General features: G+C 48.2%; 1 pseudogene; it reads right to left on the reverse strand.

Moving 5' to 3' along the window:
- Positions 1 to 7,536: 7,536 nt before the first annotated feature.
- On the reverse strand, positions 7,537 to 9,778 carry LOC121818944 (chromobox protein homolog 1-like; annotated as a pseudogene).
- Between the last annotated feature and the right edge of the window lie 11,269 nt (positions 9,779 to 21,047).

Here is a 21,047-nt window from a genome sequence, read left to right on the forward strand (position 1 = left end):
CCCTCTAGATTTTCTCTTACTGGCTCTTGGAGTCAGTCCATTTGTTCCTTCATTCCCCGTAATTCCTCTAAACTGGCAGTTAAAGCAAGGCTGGGAACTTCCCTGCTGGTCCAGTGGCTAGGACTCTGTGCTCGTAATGCAGGGGGCCTGGGTTTGGTACCTGCTCAGGGAACTTATATATATAGCAAGGCTGGATGGTGTGAAATAAGAGCTTGTGATTAACATTCCCACCAACACAGAAGTGTGTTAATTAAGGGGGATGCTCTGCCCCTCCTCTTTCCATCTCTGGTCCTTCTCCCCAGAGATAAACACTGTTAATGACTGGATGACTGGGTGTTCCTCCTTCCAGGCTTCCCAGATTGCACTGTGATAAAAAACACTCGCTTGCCAGTGCAGGAGACATAAGAGACGCGGGTTCGATCCCTGGGTCAGGAAGATCCCCTGGAGGAGGAAACGGGAGCCCACTCCAGCATCCTCATCTAGAAAACCCGCTGGACAGGGGGGTCTGGCGGGCTACAGTCCATGGGGTGGCAGAGGCAGACACAACTGAAGGGGCTTCAGTTCAGTTCAGTCGCTCAGTCGTGTCCGACTCTTTGCGACCCCCTGGACCGCAGCTCGCCAGGCCTCCCTGTCCATCACTAACTCCCGGAGTTCACTCAGACTCATGCCCATCGAGTCGGTGATGCCATCCAGCCATCTCATCCTGTCGTCCCCTTCTTCTCCTGCCCTCGGTCTTTCCCAGCAGCAGGGTCTTTCAGCACGCACCTTTCCTCCCCTCATAGAAACGTCTGACTGTCGCTACGTGCGGCTTTTTGCTTTTGTTTGTACAAGGAAAGGATGGATACAGTAGCTGTTCTGGAAATGGAAAAGTCATGTATTTGGGCCATCTCTCCACGGCTTGGTCCTGAGCTCTGTCGCTCCAATCTAAGATCACATTAGCTTTTGCTGACTGAAAGCATTCTTTCTTATATCTAAGTTTCTGTTAAGCCCCATGTGGAGAATTTGGGAAAAGTTCAATGAAAAGTTCCTCAGGCAAGATAACATCTGATTTATTCAAAGGATTTTCAGCTCACCCCTTCCCTCCCCTACCACCAACCCTTCTCCCACTGCAGTCAGTGATTTTTTCTTTTAATATTTTATTTATTTATTTTGACTGCGCTGGTCTTAGCTGGGGCATGTGGGATCTTTTAGTGGCAGCATGTGGGATCTAGTTCCCTGACCAGGGATTGAACCCAAGTCCCCTGCATTTGGAGCCCGGAGTCTTAGTCACCAGACCACCAGGGAAGTCCCAGAAATTAGTCTCACCTAGTTCTTGATCTTTTCTCTCAAATCAGCATTTCTTTCAGGCTTCCCACCTCTAGAAATGACATCCCCATCTACTCAGCTGTTCAAGTCCTAGATGTGGGCATTGGGATTTTATTTTAAATTTATTTATTTACTTCTCTCTCTCTCTTTTTGTTTTGGTTGCACCACTTGGCTTGCAGGATCTTAGTTCCCTGGCCAGGGGTTGAACCTGGGGCCCAGCAGTGAAAGCACTGAGTCCTAAGCACTGGTCTGCCAGGGGATTCCCTTTATTGTTTTATTGAGGTACAGTTTATCTCAGTAAAACACACAAATCTTAAGTGACAGTTCCACCAAAAAAAAAAAATAAATGTTTTTAAACCTTTGTAGATATGCGTGTAACTACCACCCAGATGGAGATGGAGAAACTTCTCAGCCCCCAGGAAGTTCCCTTGTGTCTCATCCCCGTTGGTTCCCCTCCTTCCCCCAGAGGGACCCGCTCTTCTGACTTCTGTCTCTGACGCCTAGTGGCCAGCCTATGGCTCAGGCCTGCCGGTCTCTGCCGTATTTTCCCCAGGCCTCATCCTTTCCCACCCGGGCAACAGCACCGGCTTCTTCACTTGCCCCCTCTCCTCTGGCACCCCGTCCCTCCAGCAGCCAGAGACCTGACTGCTCGCTCCCAGGCCTGAGACCCCCAGAGGCTCCTAGGGCCCTCAGGGAGGTGCTCAGCACCTTGGCTAATCCTCACCTTGCTGACACCATTTCCCGAGTCCTTGTGCGTGCAAGCAAGTCACTTCAGTCGTGTCTGACTCTCTGCGACCCATGGACTGTAGCCCACCAAGCTCCTCTGTCCGTGGGATTCTCCAGGCACAGATCCAGGAGTGGGTTGCCGTGCCCTCCTCCAGGGGATCTTCCCAAACCAGGGATCGAACCCGCATCACTTACATCTACTTCACTGGCAGGCGGATTTTTTACCCCTTGTGCCACCTGGGAAGCCCTCCTTGGTCCTCACCACACCCCATACAAGGGGATGGAGGCACAGGGGGGATTCACCAGTCTACGATCGCAAAGACAGCAAGCAGTGAAGCTGGACACACCAACAGGTTGGCTCTCGAACATACACTCTTAATAGTTCAGCGCTGCTCCATGAATGAATGAGTCATCTATTCATCTATTCAGGTTTTCTTTCTCAGAAATATAGCGACCCAGGGACTACCCTTGGTGGTCCTGTGGCTAAGACTCTGCGCTCTCAATGCAGGGGGCCTGAGCCCTGGTTGAGGAACTAGATCCCCCATGCCGCAACTAAGAGTTGGCATGCCACAATTGAAGACCCCACACACTGCAGCTAAAGATGCCGGATGCCGTATGCAACGCAGATGGAAGATCCCTTGTGCGGCCCTTGAGACCCAGTGCGTGCAAATAAAGAAACAAAAATAAAAACCAAAGGAAATACAGTAAGTTTAGGAAAAATCAGATCTCCCATTGCTAAGCAGTGGAACGTGAGACCACTTTGTTGCCTGGGGAAGAGGGAAAAGAGGCAAAGGGAGGAAGGGGAGGAGGGGGAGGAGGGAGGGAGGCGGTCCCAGCCTTGCGGGGGCAGAGGGTGTTTCTGGATGGAGGCCTGCCTCCACGGCAGCACCTTCTTGAGGACTGGGCTTGACCCCAGCAGAGGAAAGGTTCTTTATTTCCTCAGTGTCTAAATCCTGACCGTCACTGGGTTGAGAAGGGGGATGGGGGTGCCCCCACAAGGCCTGTGGTTTGAGTGAAGAAAAACAATTGCGTAAAAAACGGAGAACCTTAACACATCCCAGGGCCTGTCCGCGCCTGAGTCACACTGGAGAAAAGCGAAGCCCCAAGCCCCTCCGATTTCAGGCCAGCAGTTACATCACTGAAGTCAGCGCCTGTGAGCTCAGGAAAGGGTACTCGGGGACAGGGGACGAGGCAGGATGGAGGGCCAAGACTGGCTCAGAGGAACTCCAGGCCTGGGTTAGGGAGAGGTCACCGGCTCAAGTGAAGAGAGAGAGCCCTGAACCCCTCCCAATGTCGGGAGCTTCTGATATGACCTCTGTGACCCGGGCACGTGGTGCAGTGCCTGGCACACGTAAGCACTCAGGGTTCGGGAGTTGAATGGACGAATCAGTGAATGAAGGAGGGAGCAAGGCACCTCGGCTGGGCACTCCGGTCTCCCACTCAAATTCCGCAACCTGCAGAAATGGCTGTTCTCAGGAGCTCCCTGATGGGCCAGTGGCTAAGACTCAGCGCTCCCAATGCCGGGGGCCTGGGTTCGCTCCCTGGTCAGGGAACTAGATCCCACATACCGCAACTAATAAATTAAATGGTAAAGAAAAAAAAGAAATGGCTGTTCTTGGGAATTCCCTATGATCCAGGGGTTAGGACTCCACGCTCTCATTGCTGAGGGCTTGGGTTCAGTCCCTGGTCAGCAATCTAAGATCCCACAAGCCTTGTGGCACAGCCAAAACCAAACACACAAAAACTGCTCTTGGGCCTTACAGGTCCCTGGTTCCCACGGGGCTGGCCTTGGTGTTCCGATCACCCACCTGACTTTCCACCTGCTCCGTGCAGAGCTGGGGGATGACTGACAACTGGAAGCAAATCCGACCTCCAACCAGGAGGAAGCAGCACTTTTTCCTTAGTGTGGGAACTGCGGCCAAAACTGTGTTGTCTCCCGGGTGGGAGGGGATGGTTTATGATGAGGTAGGAGGGACAGGGCCTCCAGCGGTGCTTAAAACTGAGCTGCGTGGGTCCCTGGCTGTAGCTTGCACTGGAACAGTGAAGATAGGGACATATCTGGTCCTTCTCCTGGCTCCAAGCTCAGGAATCTTCTGGAGCATCCCACCCCACCACGCCCACCCTCCATAGACCAGTGCTCTGGGCTGAGCAGTCAATGAGAGCACACGTGCTACTTGACTGCAGTTCTAAGATGGACAGTTTGAATTGGAAGCTGGAGCTTGTGGGAAAGGTCAGAGCGTCCAGCTGGCCCCGTGGGAGTCAGCTCCATCTGAGCATCAGCCCGTTCTCAAGCCAAGTCCTCTCCTCCACCCCGCCCCCAGCTCTCTGAAGTCTTTTTCACATATATCAGGTACATGTATATAGATCTCGCTGTGGTTTAGCATGGAAATTGATCAAGTCATTTCACTCCTCTGAACCTCAACTTCCTCACCTCTAAAATGGGAATAAGGAAGACAACTGACTAATACTGTGTATACACAGTATTGAGCACAGAGTCCAGCAGCTAAAGTTGACTCATTGTTGTTAATCTTGTTATGTAACGATTTTTACTTTATCACCAAGTTTACTGCCCAGCTTGTGTCTCCAGCTCAAGTGGAAGCTCTGTCTCTCAGTTGGCTTGTCTGGGAGGGGAAAGCCAATTCTCTCTGCCAGGTCTCACTCTTATCTGGGAGCCAAACTTGCCTGCTCATCCTTGGGGTCTCACCCTCTCCCCAGAGTGCTGGTCTGTCTCTTTTCTCAGTTGCTGCTGCCAACATGGTCAACAGTGACGAACCCACAGCCCTAGTGGCCTTTGATGGGTCAACAAGGCCAGAATCTTGCCCAGAGAATGGACAGGTAGCAAATCCACAGTGAGGAGGGGGCTGCTGGCTGGAAGGGGCGGTTCTGGGTCTATACTGCGCTCTTATCTGTTAGGGGGCATCTGGCTCTTGGGATGAAGTGAGAGCAGGGAGGCCTTCAGGGAGGAGGAGTTAGGGTCAGGTCAGGGGAAGGGAAGCAGAGAGAGGGTTGCATAGGAAAATGTCATCTTATCCTATGGTACTCAGAGGACAAGCCCGATCTGAAACGCTCTTCTCTGGGGACTTAGCCTCCAGTGGACCCTGGTGCCATGTAGAGCAGGTGGCAGACCCATGCTGACCAGCTCTGGTTGGCGGCAGGTAGCTTCCTGGTTGCTAGAGCCACACTGAGGCTTCAGAGTTCGAGGGACTTCCTGTGAGATGCCGCGGTGCAAGAGGAACCTCTCGGGGGGACAGGGGAACACAGGTGACGATCCCAGGGCTGGCGAGGACCTGAAGCGGATTCATGGAGGGGCCGTCTGTCAGCGTTCTTTGATCTGCTCCTGCTGCTCGCACAGACTTCTTGGACTGCTGAGCTCAGACTCCCCTTCGCGGTCCAGGCTCCATCCCCGTGCCCATCTTTCTATCTCTCTTGGTATCTTCTGTTCACACCTGGGGACATCTGTTTGGGTGGAGCTCTCCCCAGCTGTGGATTTCACTGGCTGTGGGCTAGGCTCCCATTGGCTACCTGCTGTCAGGTGTTCTCTGCTGTCCAATCAGCTGTGGCCGTGGTGGCTCTGACGAGCCTGGGGCTGCTTCCCTGGGTGAGCCATCTCTATAGAGGTGAGCCCCCTATAGGGGCCCACATTCTGGGCTCGCCAGTACACTCCCTGGATTCCAACCAGTCAGTCGGGTTCCTGGGCCATCCAGCAACACCCCGACTCCTTTCTTCCTTACCTAGAACACACATTATTATGTTTTGTTATTTTTTAAGGAAACAGTTGCTTTTTTAAAGGTTTTTTTTTGGGGGGGGGGAGACTGTGTGGATCACAATAAACTGTGGAAAATTCTTCAAGGGATGGGAATACCAGACCACCTGATCTGCCTCTTGAGAAACCTATATGCAGGTCAGGAAGCAACAGTTAGAACTGGACATGGAACAACAGACTGGTTCCAAATAGGAAAAGGAGTACGTCAAGGCTGTATATTGTCACCCTGCTTATTTAACTTCTGTGCAGAGTACATCATGAGAAACGCTGAGCTGGAAGAAGCACAAGCTGGAATCAAGATTGCCAGGAGAAATATCGATAACCTCAGATATGCAGATGACACCACCCTTATGGCAGAAAGTGAAGAGGAACTCAAAAGCCTCTTGATGAAAGTGAAAGTGGAGAGTGAAAAAGTTGACTTAGAGCTCAACATTCAGAAAACAAAGATCATGGCATCTGGTCCCATCACTTCATGGGAAATAGATGGGAAACAGTGGAAACAGTGTCAGACTTTATTTTGGGGGCTCTAAAATCACTGCAGATGGTGATCACAGCCATGAAATTAAGAGACGCTTACTCCTTGGAAGGAAAGTTATGACCAACCTAGATAGCATATTCAAAAGCAGAGACATTACTTTGCCAACAAAGGTCCATCTAGTCAAGGCTATGGTTTTTCCAGTAGTCATGTATGGATGTGAGAGTTGGACTGTGAAGAAAGCTGAGCGCCAAAGAATTGATGCTTTAGAACTGTGGTGTTGGAGGAGACTTTTGAGAGTCCCTTGGACTGCAAGGAGATCCAACCAGTCTATTCTAAAGGAGATCAGCCCTGGGATTTCTTTGGAAGGAATGATGCTAAAGCTGAAACTCCAGTACTTTGGCCACCTCATGCGAAGAGTTGACTCATTGGAAAAGACTCTCATGCTGATAGGGACTGGGGGCAGGAGGAGAACAGGATGGCAGAGGATGAGATGGCTGGATGGCATCACCGACTCAATGGACGTGAGTTTGAGTGAACTCTGGGAGTTGGTGATGGACAGGGCGGCCTGCTGTGCTGCAGTTCATGGGGTTGCAAAGAGACACGACTGAGCGACTGAACTGAACTGAACTGTGGACCATTTTTAAAGTCTTTATTGAGTTTGCTAGATATTACTTCTGTTGTTTAGGTTGTTTTTTTTAGGCACAAGGCATGTGGGATCTTAGCTCCCCTACCAGTGATCGACCCAATGCCCCCTGCTTTGGAAGGTGAAATCTTAACCACTGGACTGCCAGTTCAGTTCAGTTTAGTTCAGCTGCTCAGTCGTGTCCAGCTCTTGGTGACCCCATGGAATGCAGCACGCCAGGCTCCCCTGTCCATCACCAACTCTTGGAGCTTATTCAAACTCATGTCCATCAGGTCAGTGATGTCAGATGCCATCCAACCATCTCATCCTCTGTCATCCCCTTCTCCTCCTGCCTTCAATCTTTCCTAGCATCAGGGTCTTTTCCCATGAGTCAGCTCTTCACATTAGGAGCCTAGAGTATTGGAGTTTCAGCTTCAGCATCAGTCCTTCCAATGAATATTCAGGATTGATTTCCTTGAGGATTGACTGGTTGGATCTCCTTGCAGTCCAAGGGACTCTCAAGGGTCTTCTCCAACACCACAGTTCAAAAGCATCAATTCTTCGGCGCTCAGCTTTTCTTATAGCCCAACTTTCACATCCATACATGACTACTGGAAAAACCACAGCTTTGATTAGACAGACCTTTGTTGGCAAAGTAATGTCTCTGCTTTTTATTAATTAATTTATTTTATAAATCTATATAGTTTTATTAAGACAAAAAACTGACAGTGTTGATATGAAGTTTACATTTAAACAAAAGTTTTCACAAAAACTTAACACACGCCTGAAAATTACAATGGAGTTCTAGATGCAGATCAAGACGATGTCAACAACTGATGGATCTCATGACTCAAGACAGCGTTTTGGCTTTTAGTTAATTCTCAGGATTAAAACATTTGTTTTGTTTCAAAGTGAACCACTGCCCCAGTATGAAAATTTACCTTCTCCTGAGACCAGGGCTTTTGAAATCATTCCACTCTTGACCCTGTGCTGTCAGTGACTGAACCCTGCCCCCAATGGTTTCAAAGTTCAAAAAACAGAGGCTCCAAGAGTTTCCCACCCTATGAGCACCGGGCCTTGTCTTTCCCTACTCACTTGCCTCCTTTTCCACTCTCTGCCCGTCCCTAAATTCTTCACCAGTGGCTTGGATGGAGAAGCTGATATTTGTAACGTCACGATAGGAAAAGAAAGGGTCTTCCTGTCAGTTCCATGAGTAGCACCTCTAAGACAGAATGATCTGCCTGTGTATACACCCCAGTAAGACTTTTCCTCCTCAGCCAGTTTCCATCCCCCAAAGGGCAGCTTTGGTAGCTTCTTGTTCCTTTGTTGGGAACAGCATTGAGCTCAGGCAGGCAATACCTTGGCTTCTAAGTTTCAGGCACTCACAGCTTTTAAGCAGTCTCTCTCAGTGCTCATTTAGGTTGCCAATGACGTTTTTTGAAAGGATACAACATTCTGGACTCTGAACCCAATCATCATTAGTTGTTCTTTCCTTTGTTTCATCGTTTCCCCAAATTTTAACGAAAATGATCCTAACCCATCTCCCTTCTTTCCCACCCCACCCCACCCACCCCAAATAATACACCAGTAATAGCCAAAAACTACACACATGCTACGCTGTAAAAATGCAGAGTTAACACTATCGGGAAGAAGGCTGTGTGGGTTGTGGAGATGCTCTTTGAAGATCTTCAGTGTCTCTTGCTCTCCCACATCCCATTCTACGTTTTGTCCTTCATAGAAGGCCCTTTGCTTTTTTTTTTTTTTTTTTTAAGCAAAGTTCAGAACGGGTTGCCTTGAAACACTGACCCTCCTTCCCCTTCACTGGGGTGGGTGTGCAAACTGTACAGCGTGGAGCGGCTTTGAAGCCCCTGTGCTGCTGCAGGACACAGAGGCTATACTGGCTCTTCAAAGGACATCTTCTCAAGCCACCTTCATGGTGTCAAGACAAGGAGAACTCCTTCTTCCCCCACTTGAAACCCACAGTCAGATGTGACAGGCGCTGGTATTCAAGAAAGTTAGTTCTTATCCTTTTTGTCATCATCCTCTGAGGAGTAAGAATGCCACGCCAGCCTTTCCTCATGGGAGGATATGACAACCTGCGGGCACTTGACATCGGCTTCCTTGGCAGGGACCAGATCAGCCTCACCAGAGTTCTTCCATTTCATCAGGGACATGGGTTCTCCACTGGAGCCCGTAGCTCCAATAATCCACTCTGGTTCCAAACCCCAGGCAAAGCCTCGTGGCTTTTCTGACTCTTCTTTCTTCCTCTTTGGTTTGCTCTCCTCCCCCTTATCTTCCGAATCAGAATCAGCTGTGCGCTTGCCTCCCTCTGATTTATCTGTCTCGTGTGCTGTTTTCCATGACGGCGGAAACTCAGTAATGAGGTCAGGGCAATCCAGGTGCTCTTCTGGTTCCCGCGTGTTATCCTCATCTGAGAACCCCTTCCACTTCAGGAGATACTCCACCTTGCCCTTTACCACTCAACGGTCTAGAACTTTTTCCACCACTTATTCTTCTTCCTCCTCTTCTAACACCTCCTCCACTTTCTTCTTGTTTTGTTTTTTCCCCATAGTGCCCGCCAGCTTTCTGGTATAAAGGATGACGCTGCTCAGAGCAGCACCTGTAAGCCCGAGAGGAATCGGTGCCGCGCTACTGGCCGGTCTTGTCCGGCCGGCCGGGGGAGTGGCAACCAGAAAGGCAACAAGCCAGGTGACCATTGTCGAGCCCCTTCCCTGAAGCGGCATACCGCAGGCCCCTGCCAGCAGCCCTCCCCGCAGACGAACAAAAGCGCTGTCTCTGCTTTTCAATAAGCTGTCTAGGTTGGTCACAGCTTTTCTTTTCAAGGAGCAGATATTCAGGGAGGGGCCTTTTGTCAGTGTTCTTAGATCTGTTCCTGCTGCTTGCGCCAACTTCTCAGAGAAATTAAAAGAGCACGCCTTTTAATTTCATGGCTGCAGTCACCATCTGCACCAATTTGGGAGTTCCCAAAATAGTCTGTCACTGCTTCCATTGTTTCCCTATTTGCCATGAAGTGATGGGACCAGATGCCATGATCTTCGTTTTCTGAATGTTGAGCTTTAAGCCAAGTTTTTCACTCTCTTCTTTCACTTTCATCAAGAGGCTTTTGAGTTCCTCTTCACTTTCTGCCATAAGGGTGGGGTCATCTGCATATCTGAGGTTATTGATATTTCTCCTGGCAATCTTGATTCCAGCTTGTGCTTCATCCAGCCCAGCATTTCGCATGATGTATTCTGCATATAAGTTAAATAAGCAGGGTGACAATATACAGCCTTGACGTACTCTTTTTCCTGTTTGGAACCAGTCTGTTGTTCCATGTCCATTTCTTGCTGTTGCTTCTTGACCTGCATATAGGTTTCTCAAGAGGCAGATCAGGTGGTCTGGTATTCCCATCTCTTGAAGAATTTTCCACAGTTTGTTGTGATCCACACAGTCAAAGGCTTTGGCGTAGTCTATAAAGCAGAAATAGATGTTTTTCTGGAACTCTCTTGCTTATTCGATGATCCAGCGGATGTTGGCAATTTGATCTCTGGTTCCTCTGCCTTTTCTAAAACCAGCTTGAACATCTGGAAGTTCATGGTTCACACACTGTCGAAGCCTGGCTTGGAGAACTTTGAGCATTGCTTTGCTAGCGTGTGAGATGAGTGCAATTGTGCAATAGTTTGAACATTCTTTGGCATTGCCTTTCTTTGAGATTGGAATGAAAACTGACCTTTTCCAGTCCTGTGGCCACTGCTGAGTTTTCCAAATTTGCTGGCATACTGAGTGCAGCACTTTCACAACATCATCTTTTAGGATTTGAAATAGCTCGACTGGACTTCCATCACTTCCACTAGCTTTGTTCATAGTGATGCTTCCTAAGGCCCACTTGACTTCGCATTCTAGGATGTCTGGCTCTAGGTGAGTGATCATACCATCATGATTATCTGGGTTGTGAAGATCTTTTTTGTACAGTTCTTCGTATGTTCTTGCCACCTCTTCTTAATACCTTCTGCTTCTGTTAGGTCTATAGCATTTCTGTCCTTTATTGTGCCCATCTTTGCATGAAATGTTCCCTTGGTATCTCTAATTTTCTTGAAGAGATCTCTAGTCTCTCCCATTCTGTTCTTTTCATCTATTTCTTTGCATTGATCACTGAGGAAAGCTTTCTTATCTCTTCTTGCTATTCTTTGGAACTCTGCATTCAAATGGGTATATCCAAAGGAACCTCCAGGGAAGTCCCTATATATAGTTCTTATCCTGTTTTCAGGTAATTAATTCAATGTTGGTCTCGATCCCGACTGGATTGACAATTGGAGGGCCGGTGGCCCTTCACACACACACGCACACACACACACACACACACATCCTAGGCCAAGGGCTCTGCCTCTGGAATTAGACTGGATCACTTAAATAAACCTATCCCAACACCAGCAGCAGCAGTCATGTACATGTAGTGCCAGTCACAATTCTATGTGCTACCTGGATTAGCTCAGTAATCCTCAGAGGAAGGTCTATTCTCATGCCCATTTTAGAGATGGGGAAAGTGAGGCTCAGGGAGGAAGCAGTGGTGCCCGGCAGCAACTGACTCAGACCTGTGCTCCCTGCTGCTCCTTAGCCGCTTGGCCCTAAGGGCAGGTAACTGGGCATCTCCAGGTCCCAGTTTTACTTTCTTCAAAAGTGGGATAAGAAGATTTAACACATAAAGTGGTCATAGAAAATCAGCACCTTTCAAACTAAAACTCAACCCCTAGGTTGACTTTATCGTCACAGACAGGAAGCAGAGTTCTGTTCTTTTGGTAATAAGCTGGGTTTTCAGAGTTGAATTTTTGAAGTCCAACTTGCTTGAAATCAGCCCCCTATTTGGGCCCGTACCTTGCAGGCAGCTTCTACAGATTGATTCACAGGTCCTGGGAGCTGAACTTCAAGGCTTGAGTTTCACTTGAGATTCTAATCACATCTGTGACCTTTGTATCAAGTGTCTTAAGGAAATAAAATAAAACCAGAAAGACAAGTCCTAGAATATTTTATGTAAAGCTGCACTGTCCCTATGGCAACCTCAAACCAGAAATGACCCCTGAGCTCCTGAAACATGAAGAGTCCAAACTGGGATGTGTCACGAGTCTAGAATTCATGCCTAAATATGAAAAAAAAAGTTAAATATCTAGTTAATAATTTAAAAATATTGATTACATGTTAAAATTATATTTTGGATCTATTGGTTAAATATAACACATTTCTGTGTGTGTGCTAAATCACTTCAGTTGCATCTGACTCTTTTCAATCACATGGACTGCAGTACGCCAGGCTTCCTTCCTTGTAAGTGGGAGGGGTGTAGCCTGCCAGGCCTCTCTGTCCAGGGGATTCTCCAGGCAAGAATACTGAAGTGGGTTGCCATGCCCTCCTTCAGGGGATCTTTCTGACTCAAGGATCAAACCTACATTCCCTGTTTTGGTAGGCAGGTTCTTTACCACTAGCGCCAACTGGGAAGCTCAAAATATATTATTATGATGGCTAAATGATATCCCACAAGGATATTACGTCTTAACTCCTGGAATCTATAAGTGTTACTGTAATGGGAAAAGGATCTTTATTGCAATCGTGTTTCAGTTAAAATTTTTTTTGACTGTGGAATCTTACTTCCCTGACCAGGAATTGAACCCATGCCCCCGAAGTGTGGAGTCTTGACCACTGGACCACCAGGAGTGTCTTCAGTTGAAGATCTTCAAATAAGGAGATTATCATGGATTAGCCTAGTAAACCCTAAGTGAAATCACATGTTGTTGTTCAGTAGCTTAGTCGCATCTGACTCTTTGCAACCTCGTGGTCTGCAGCACACCAGGCTTCCTTCCTTGTAAGTGGGAGGGGGGCAACCACAAGCCAAGAAAGCTGGAAGAGACAAGGAACAGATTTTCTCCTAGAGGGCGGGGGGAGCTCAGCCCTGCTGACACCTGGGTTTCACACTTTCAGCCTCCAGAACTTGAGAGAGTTACGTTTCTGTAGTTTTAACTTCACCAAATCTCTGGTGATTTATTACAGTATTCTGGGGGAACTCAAACAGTTATTGAAATTAATTTCACTGTTTCTTTTTTTGTTTTTAAACATGACTACTAGAAAATGGTTACTTACGAACATGGCTGGCCCTCGTGGTGACCTTGGACCTTTCTCCAAGGAAAGGAAGCCACCTTTCCTCTCTGGCTCCTTGTTCAACAAGGCGTTGAACCAGAGTCACACTTCTTATCTGCAGTTCTTGGGTCTCTGCAGATCCAGGAAGGTGCCTGCCGATTTATTTTTAGGTTGGCAGTACTGGTTAAAGATATCTTTGGTCTTTGGCTGGATTACATGAACTAAGCACTCTCTAGAGATCCAACCAGCAGTTACATGTGTCCTGTGGACACGCAGACCCTTTTAAAAACACAGAAAGACATTTTGTTAGTTTCTTGGGGCTGCCGTGACAAACTACCGCATATAAACAACAGAATTTTTTTCTCTAGTAGTTCTGGAAGCCAGAGGTCTGAAATTCTGGTGTGGGCAGGGTTGGTCACCTCCGGGGGAGTCTCTTTCCCGCCCCTTTCCCAGCTTCAGGTGTCGGCTGGCAGCCCTTGGTGTCCTTGGCTTGTGGCTACATCACTCCAATTTCTGCCTGTATCTCTACGTGGCCGTTCTGAGTCTGAGTCTGTTTCTCTGTTCTCTCTCAAGGTCACCAGCCATTGCACTGAGTCCACCTCAAATCTGAGATGACCTTAACTTAATTAAGGACCTAGGTGATAGTGAAGGATAGGGGAGGTATGGTGGGACTGGTATGCTGCCGTCCGTGGGGTCACAGAGTGGGACACGGCTTAGCGGCTGAACAACAACAAACTTAATTACGTATGCAAAGACCCTGCGGTGGTTAATTTAATGTGTCAACTTGACTGGTTCACTGGGTACCTAGATTAAGCATTATTTCTGAGGGTGTCTGTGAGAATGTTTCTGGATGAGATTAGCATTTGAATCAGTGGACTCAGGAAAGTCAGACGCCCTCCCCAGAGTAGGTGGGCTTCATCCAGTCACCAGGGCTGAATGACGATTCACCCTTCTTTTCCTGCCTCCCCGGCTCACTCACTTCCCCAGCCCTCAGGCTGAGGTTTAAACCATTGACTCCCCTGGTTCTCAAGCCTTTGGACTTGGATTGAACTATGCTACCAGTTTTCCAGGTCTCCAGCTTGCAGATGGCAGTTCACAGGACTTCTCAGACTCTATAATCACAGGAGCTAATTTCTCATAATAAATCCCTTTAGAGGATAGATAGATAGACAAACTCTATCTGGATTATATAGAGATACCCAGATGGTGCTAGTGGTGAAGAACCTGCCTGCCAGTGCAGGAGACTCAGGAGACTCGGGTTTGACCCCTGGGTTGGAAAGATCCCCTGGAGAAGGAAATGGCAACCCACTCCAGTATGCGTGCCTGGAGAATCCCATGGACAAAGAAGCCTGGCAGGCTACAGTCCATAAAGTCACAAAGAGTCAGACGTAACTGAAGCCATTTAGATTGTATCTATATAGTTATATAGTCATACAATCTCTCCTCTCTGTCTACAGCATATATATATATATATTTATATATATATACACACACACACATGAATGATTTGATTGATGGTTGATTTTGGGGGGTGAGAGGTGTCTGGTCTTTATTGTAGCACTCAGACTCAGTAGTTCTGGCACTCGGGCCTAGTTGCCCTGCAGTCTGTGGGGTCTTAGTTCCCTGGCCAGGGATTGGACCCATGTCACCTGGGTTGGAAGGTGGATTCTTAACCACTAGACCACCAGGGAAGTCCCTGATTTTGTTTTTTATTTTGTTTTTCTGGAAAACCCTAATACAGACCCCATTTCCAAATAAGGGCACATTCACAGGTACTGTGGGTTAGGACTCAGACACATCCTTTCTGGGGACATTATTCAACACCCTACAGACATGTTACCTCTGTCTTTGTAGAGGCTGGACTGCAAAGGGGGCTCAGAGCATGGGTCTGCAACTCTGCGGATCAGGATTTGAATTCTCCACTTGTGATCCTGTTACTATTGCTGTTTTTCTCCCTGGAACCTCAGTAATCTTCTATGAAAATTGGAAATCTTGGTGTTATGAGTATTTGCTCCAAAAGATTGTTGTGAGACCTCTCTTTAGCTCTTAGGATAAGTTACCCTGAAGCTGCAACACTTTGGTGACCCGCTGCGAAGTGCCAACTCACTGGAAAGAACCCTGATGCTGGGGGAAATTGAGGACAAGCGGAGAAGGCGGCAACAAGAGGATGAGATGGTCAGATAGCATCACCAACTCAATGGATATGAATTTGAGCAAACTCTAGGAGATAGTGGAGGACAGAGGAGCCTGGCATGCTACAGTCCATGGGGTTGCAAAGAGTCATATGTGACTTAGCAACTGAACAACAAACAGCAATTACTGTTTTGTTCTTATTTATAATAAGATGTTGGCCTCCTGAAAGGCCTTATCAAGGCCTGATGTTATTCCTTCTCTGGCTTTGATTAGGACATGCCTTCTCCCCTCACCCCACACTCAGTCACCCTGAGCTCAGGGCCAGTCTTGTGTGTTCACACAGGGTCCTAAGCTTGGTTAACTGCTCTGCTGTCTTCTTAATAACTTCTGAACAAGGGACTTTGCATTTTCATCTTGCACTGAGGCCCACAAACTTGGTAACCAGACCGGCTTGAGGTCACTGTGCTTCCTGTGTCTGTAGCCGTGAGGGGTAAGAATTTTCCCCTCTGGTCTGAGTTGGTTCAGTGGCACACGGGATGATGGCCCCTCTAAGAGGAATCTTTCTGAACTGGGTCTTGGCCGCTGGAAAACATGGGCTCTAAGGATCAGCTGATGGGGTGGCAGCTGTTTCACCTGGAAGAGGAGATTTGGGATGGACCCAGCGTGTCCTCCAATTTCTGAAGGGCAGTGCAGAGAAGAAGGGAATAGCAGTATTTTCAGTGGCCCAGGAAGGCAGATCCAGCTCAGTGTAAAGGAAGAATTTTGAACAGAGAGTTGTGCAGGATGGGAATGGCTGACTTCCGTTCAAACCTTAGCTCTGTCTGGAGGCTGAGAGCACGGGCTCTGTCTTGGGGTATTTCCATCTCTGCCTAAATCTGTGGCCTTAGAGAAGGTCATTCAGAGCCCTGAGTCCATTTTCCCATGTAGGAAACAGGCCCGAGAATGCTCCCTAACATGTAAAACAAAATGCAAATTTACAGGTACAGCCTGGAAAGGAAGCCTGGCTCCTGGGAGGTTACCTAACGCTAACAGCTGCCACCGTTGCTATTGTTGCTCTTGTTATTATTACTGGAAGACAGTGAGTTCCCCAAACTGGCAGGGTTCGAGTGGAGATGGCCTAGTCGGGACTTCCAGAGATGACCCTTGCACCAGAGCTAAAGGAGGAAGTGACCTCTTTGCCCCCTGGACAGTTTCAGCATCTGGCATATTTGGAGGATTAGTTTAGAAACCTACAGTCATAAAAGACTGTCTTTGTCCTGGAGGGAGAGGGGGTGGTGCTTTTTTTGGTGGAGTGGAAGAAGTCTGGGGGCCTGGAGGCTGCTGAAGTGGGAGGTGGGGGTGTTCCCATCGTTCTTGCCTTTGAAAACTTCAGCCAGCTGTCCCCTGAGCCATCACATGCTGAGCATGATCTCAGGAATGCACAAGAGCCCCTCCAGGGCCTCCCGTGAAATGGGCTCCCAATGTGTCTGAGAGCCGGACACAGAAAGCAGCATCGGTGGGTGGTGTGCGTGGGAGAGCAGGCTGGCATGTTCCACTCGATGTGAGCACCCCGGGCAGGGAAGGGCCTCGACCCTGGCTGATCCCGGAGCCTCTGTCTGGAGTCCATGCTTGGGCTGACTGCCGCTTCCCTGGAAAAGTCTTGGCCGTGGTTCGTGCTGAGACAAACATATCTCCTCTCTCCTACTCACTCCGCCCGCTCCTCTTGGCTATGTCACGTCCCCAGGCTGTTTCCAGGAACTGCTGATCCTGCTTGACTGCATCAGCGCCCGGATCTGAGGCCCGGAGCCCAGGAGCAGCAGATGGGGTCCATCCAGGACACGCTGGGTCAGAGCTCGGAAGAGCCAGAAGGGTGTTTCCTTCCCCGGAGACAGACAAGGATGGGAGCCACGGCCAGCCCCAGCGACTCACCTGCCTCTTGCACACACAGGCAGGCAGTCCATCTCCCGACAAACGCTGACCCAGCACAGCTCTATGCAGACGCCGCTCTAGGTGTGCAAATACAGCCACAAACAAGATGGCCACCTTGGCTTTTCTGTTTCATGGAAAATTAGCCATTTTAAAGTGTACAATTCAGCGACATCAAGCGCGTTCATATTGTTGTGCACCCCATCACCACCAACCCTCTCTGAAACACTTTCATCTTCCCCCAAGGACACTGCATATGCATCAAACCATCACTCCCATGCCCCCTCCACTGCCCCCTGGCCACCATCTGTTTTCTGTCTCTGGATTTGCCTCTCCTGGATATTGCCTATGTCGACTTAAAAAAAAAGATGTACAACTTGAGAGTTGTGAGTTAAGTTTTATTTGGGGCAAAATGAGGACTGCAGCCCAGGAGGCAGCATCTCAGAGAGCTCTGAGAGACTGCTCCAAAGTGGCAGTGCGGAAAAGTCAGTATATAAGGTTTTGGTAATGGTATGGACCTAATAGAAGCAGTACGTGAACTGTGAACTTTCAGATGTTCAAGCTGGATTTAGAAAAGGCAGATGAACCAGAGATCAAATTGCCAACATCCATTGGATCATCGAAAAAGCAAGCGAGTTCCAGAAAAACATCTATTTCTGCTCTATTGACTATGCCAAAGCCTTTGACTGTATAGATCACAACAAACTGTTGAAAACTCTGAAAGAGATGGCAATACCAGACCACCTTACTTGCCTCCAGAGAAATCAGGAAGCAACCATTAGAACTGGAGATGGAACCACAAACTGGTTCCAAATAGGGAAAGGAGTACATTAAGGCTGTATACGGTCACCCTGCTTATTTAACTTCTATGCAGAGTACATCATGAGAAATGCTGGACTGGATGAAGCACAAGCTGGAATCAAGATGGCCAGGAAAAATATCAATAACCTCAGATATGCAAATGATACCACATTTATGGCAGAAATCGAAGAAGAACTAAAAAAGCCTCTTGATGAAAGTGAAAGAGTGAAAAAGTTGGCTTAAAAGTCAACACTCAGAAAACTAAGAACAGGGAACATCTGGTCCCATCACTTCATGGCAAATAGATGGGGAAACAGTGGAAACAGTGTCAGACTTTATTTTTTCGGACTCCAAAATCACTGCAGATGGTGACTGCAGCCATGAAATTAAAAGACGCTTACTCCTTGGAAGAAAAGTTATGATCACTCTAAGCAGCATATTAAAAAGCAGAGACAGTACTTTGCCAACAAAAGTCCATCTAGTCAGGGCTATGATTTTTCCAGTAGTCATGTATGGATGTGAGAGTTGGACTTTGAAAGCTGAGCACCGAAGAATTGATGTTTTTGAACTGTGTTGGAGAAGACTCTTGAGAGTCCCTTGGACTGCAAGGAGATCCAACCAGTCCATCCTAAAGGAAATCAGTCCTGAATATTCACTGGAAGGACTGATGTTGAAGTAGAAACTCCAAGACTTTGGCCACCTGATGCAAAGAGCTAACTCTCTGGAAAAGACCCTGATGCTGGGAAGGATTGAAGGCAGGAGGAGAAGGGGACGACAGAGGATGAGATGGTTGGATGGCATCACTGACTCAATGGACATGAGTTTGAGTAAACCCCGCGAGTAGTGATAAACAGGGAGGCCTGGCATGCTACAGTCCGTGGGGTTACAGAGTCAGACACGACTGAGCGACTGAACTAAACTGAACTGAAGGGTTCAGTGAAGGGGGAGTTCAGTGCCGCGAAGCACTCATTTTACAAAAGGTTTTGTTAGTCATGAGGGTCTGATGTCAACATGAAGGGATTTAGTGCTTCTCTAGATATGAGGAGATGCAAGGATTGAGATCATACAATCTGTTCCTAAAAACATCCAACTATCTAAAGATCTGTCCCACCAGATTCCCTGGAGCACAGAGTGCCTCCCTCCACCCTGAACTCCCTCAGGGGTTGTTGAGGGTCATCACCTATAGCAGCAGGGGGTTCAATTTCCGTGGAGGCAGATGGCAAAGGCCTTGTTGTTCGGTCATTGGCAGTGCTCTTGGGAAGTGACAGTTTGTAGTTGGCACCTAGCCAGAGAATCACACAGTAGGTGGATTTCTGGGTCTGGCTCCTTCTCTTGTCTTGAAGTTTTTCAGGTTCGAACTGTAGTCTGTATCAGTATGCCATTCCCTTTAATGGCTGAATAACATTCCATTGTGTGACTATCCAGTCTTTTCTGGGTAGTCACTGGGCTTTACACCTGAGCAATCCTGCTATTTCTCATCAGGAAGAGTTTCCTGATGTGGAGAAGCTTGGAGAGAGTGGAAAGGACCTTATATTACACTTGAAAATTATTTAAAAATTAAAAAAAAAGATTTATAAGAGAGGGCTTCGCTAGCGGTCCAGTGGTTAAGACTCCATGCTTCTATGCTAAAGGGCACAGGTTCAATCCCTGGTTAGAGAACTCAGAATCCTCAGGCCACATGGTGGGGCCAAAAATAATTTAAAATTACACAGTAAAGGTTGCTGCCTCTTGAGTGCCTGCCACGTACCAGCTCCTGTGGGCCTGGTAGAACAGCACTGACTCTGTGACAAGAATGTCCACCTTGGACTTCCCTGGTGGGGCAGTAGATGACAATCCACCTGTCAATGCAGGGGACACGGGTTTGATCCCTGGTCCGGGAAGATGCCACATGCTGTGGAGCAGCTAAACGCATGGGCCACAACCTCTGAGCCCACAGACTGAAACTACTGAAGTCTGCATGCCTAGAGCCTGTGCTCCACAACGAGAGAAGCCACCACAATGAGGAGCCCACACACAGCAACGAAGAGCAGCCCCTGCTCACCGCAACTAGAGAAAGCCCATGCAAAGCAACGAAGACCCAGTGCAGCCATAAATAAGTAAATAAATTAAAAGAATGTCCTCCTGGACCAAAGCTCAGCTGTAGGACCCAGGGCAAGTACAGCTTCCATCTGGGCCCCACATCTCAAAAGTGGGTCTAACAGTCATCTCTTCTCAGGAAGGTTGAATATCATGACGCCTGTGATTAGCCCAGTGTTGGGTGTGAGGGAAATGCCACAGTGACCCTGGGGCCATCATCCCATCTGACTCAGGTTATCTGAAGAATGGGTTTCAGGGTCAGGAGCCTAGACAGACAGCTTGGCAGGCACGCATGTTAAATTACTTCAGTCATGTATGATTCTTTATGGACCATAAAGATTCTTTATGGACCATAGCCCACCAGGCTCCTCTGTCGATGGGCTTCTTCAGGCAAGAATACTGGAGTGGGTTGCCATGCCCTCCTCCAGGGGATCCTCCTGATCCAGGGATCAAACCCAAGTCTCTCTCATCTCTTGCATTGGAAGGTGGGTTCTTTATCAGTAGCGCCACCTGTTGCTGCTGTTCAATAGCTAAGTCCTGTCCAACTCTTTGACTCCATGGACTGCAGGATGCCAGGCTTCTCTGTCCTCCCCTATGTCCTGGAGTTTGCTAAAACTCATGTCCATTGAGTCAGTGATGCCATCCAACCATCTCATCCTCTGTTTCCCCGTCCTCCTCCCGCCTTCAACCTTTCCCGGCATCAGGGTCTTTTCCAGCGAGTTAGCTCTTCGCATCAGGTGGCTAAAGTATTGGAGCTTCAACTTCAGCATCAGTTCTTCCAGTGAATATTCAGGGTTGATTTCCTTCAGGATTGACTGGAATGATCTCTTTGCTGTCCAATGGACTCTCAAGAGTCTTTTCTAGCACCACAGTTGGAAAGCATCAATTCTTTGGCACTCAGCCTTCTTAATGGTCCAACCCTCACATCTGTACATGACTACTGGGAAAACCATAGCTTTGACTATATGGACCTTTGTTGGCAAAGTGATGTCTCTGCTTTTTTAATATGCTGTCTAGGTTTGTCATAGCTTTTCGGGAAGCCCCAGATCAGCCTGGTTCACTGATGGGTGGCTTCCGATCTTAACCATTTATCCTTGCCAATAAAGGTCAGCTTC

The sequence above is a fragment of the Ovis aries genome, chromosome 3, assembly GCF_016772045.2.
Source record: "Ovis aries strain OAR_USU_Benz2616 breed Rambouillet chromosome 3, ARS-UI_Ramb_v3.0, whole genome shotgun sequence".
In the NCBI taxonomy this organism is placed as follows: domain Eukaryota; kingdom Metazoa; phylum Chordata; class Mammalia; order Artiodactyla; family Bovidae; genus Ovis; species Ovis aries.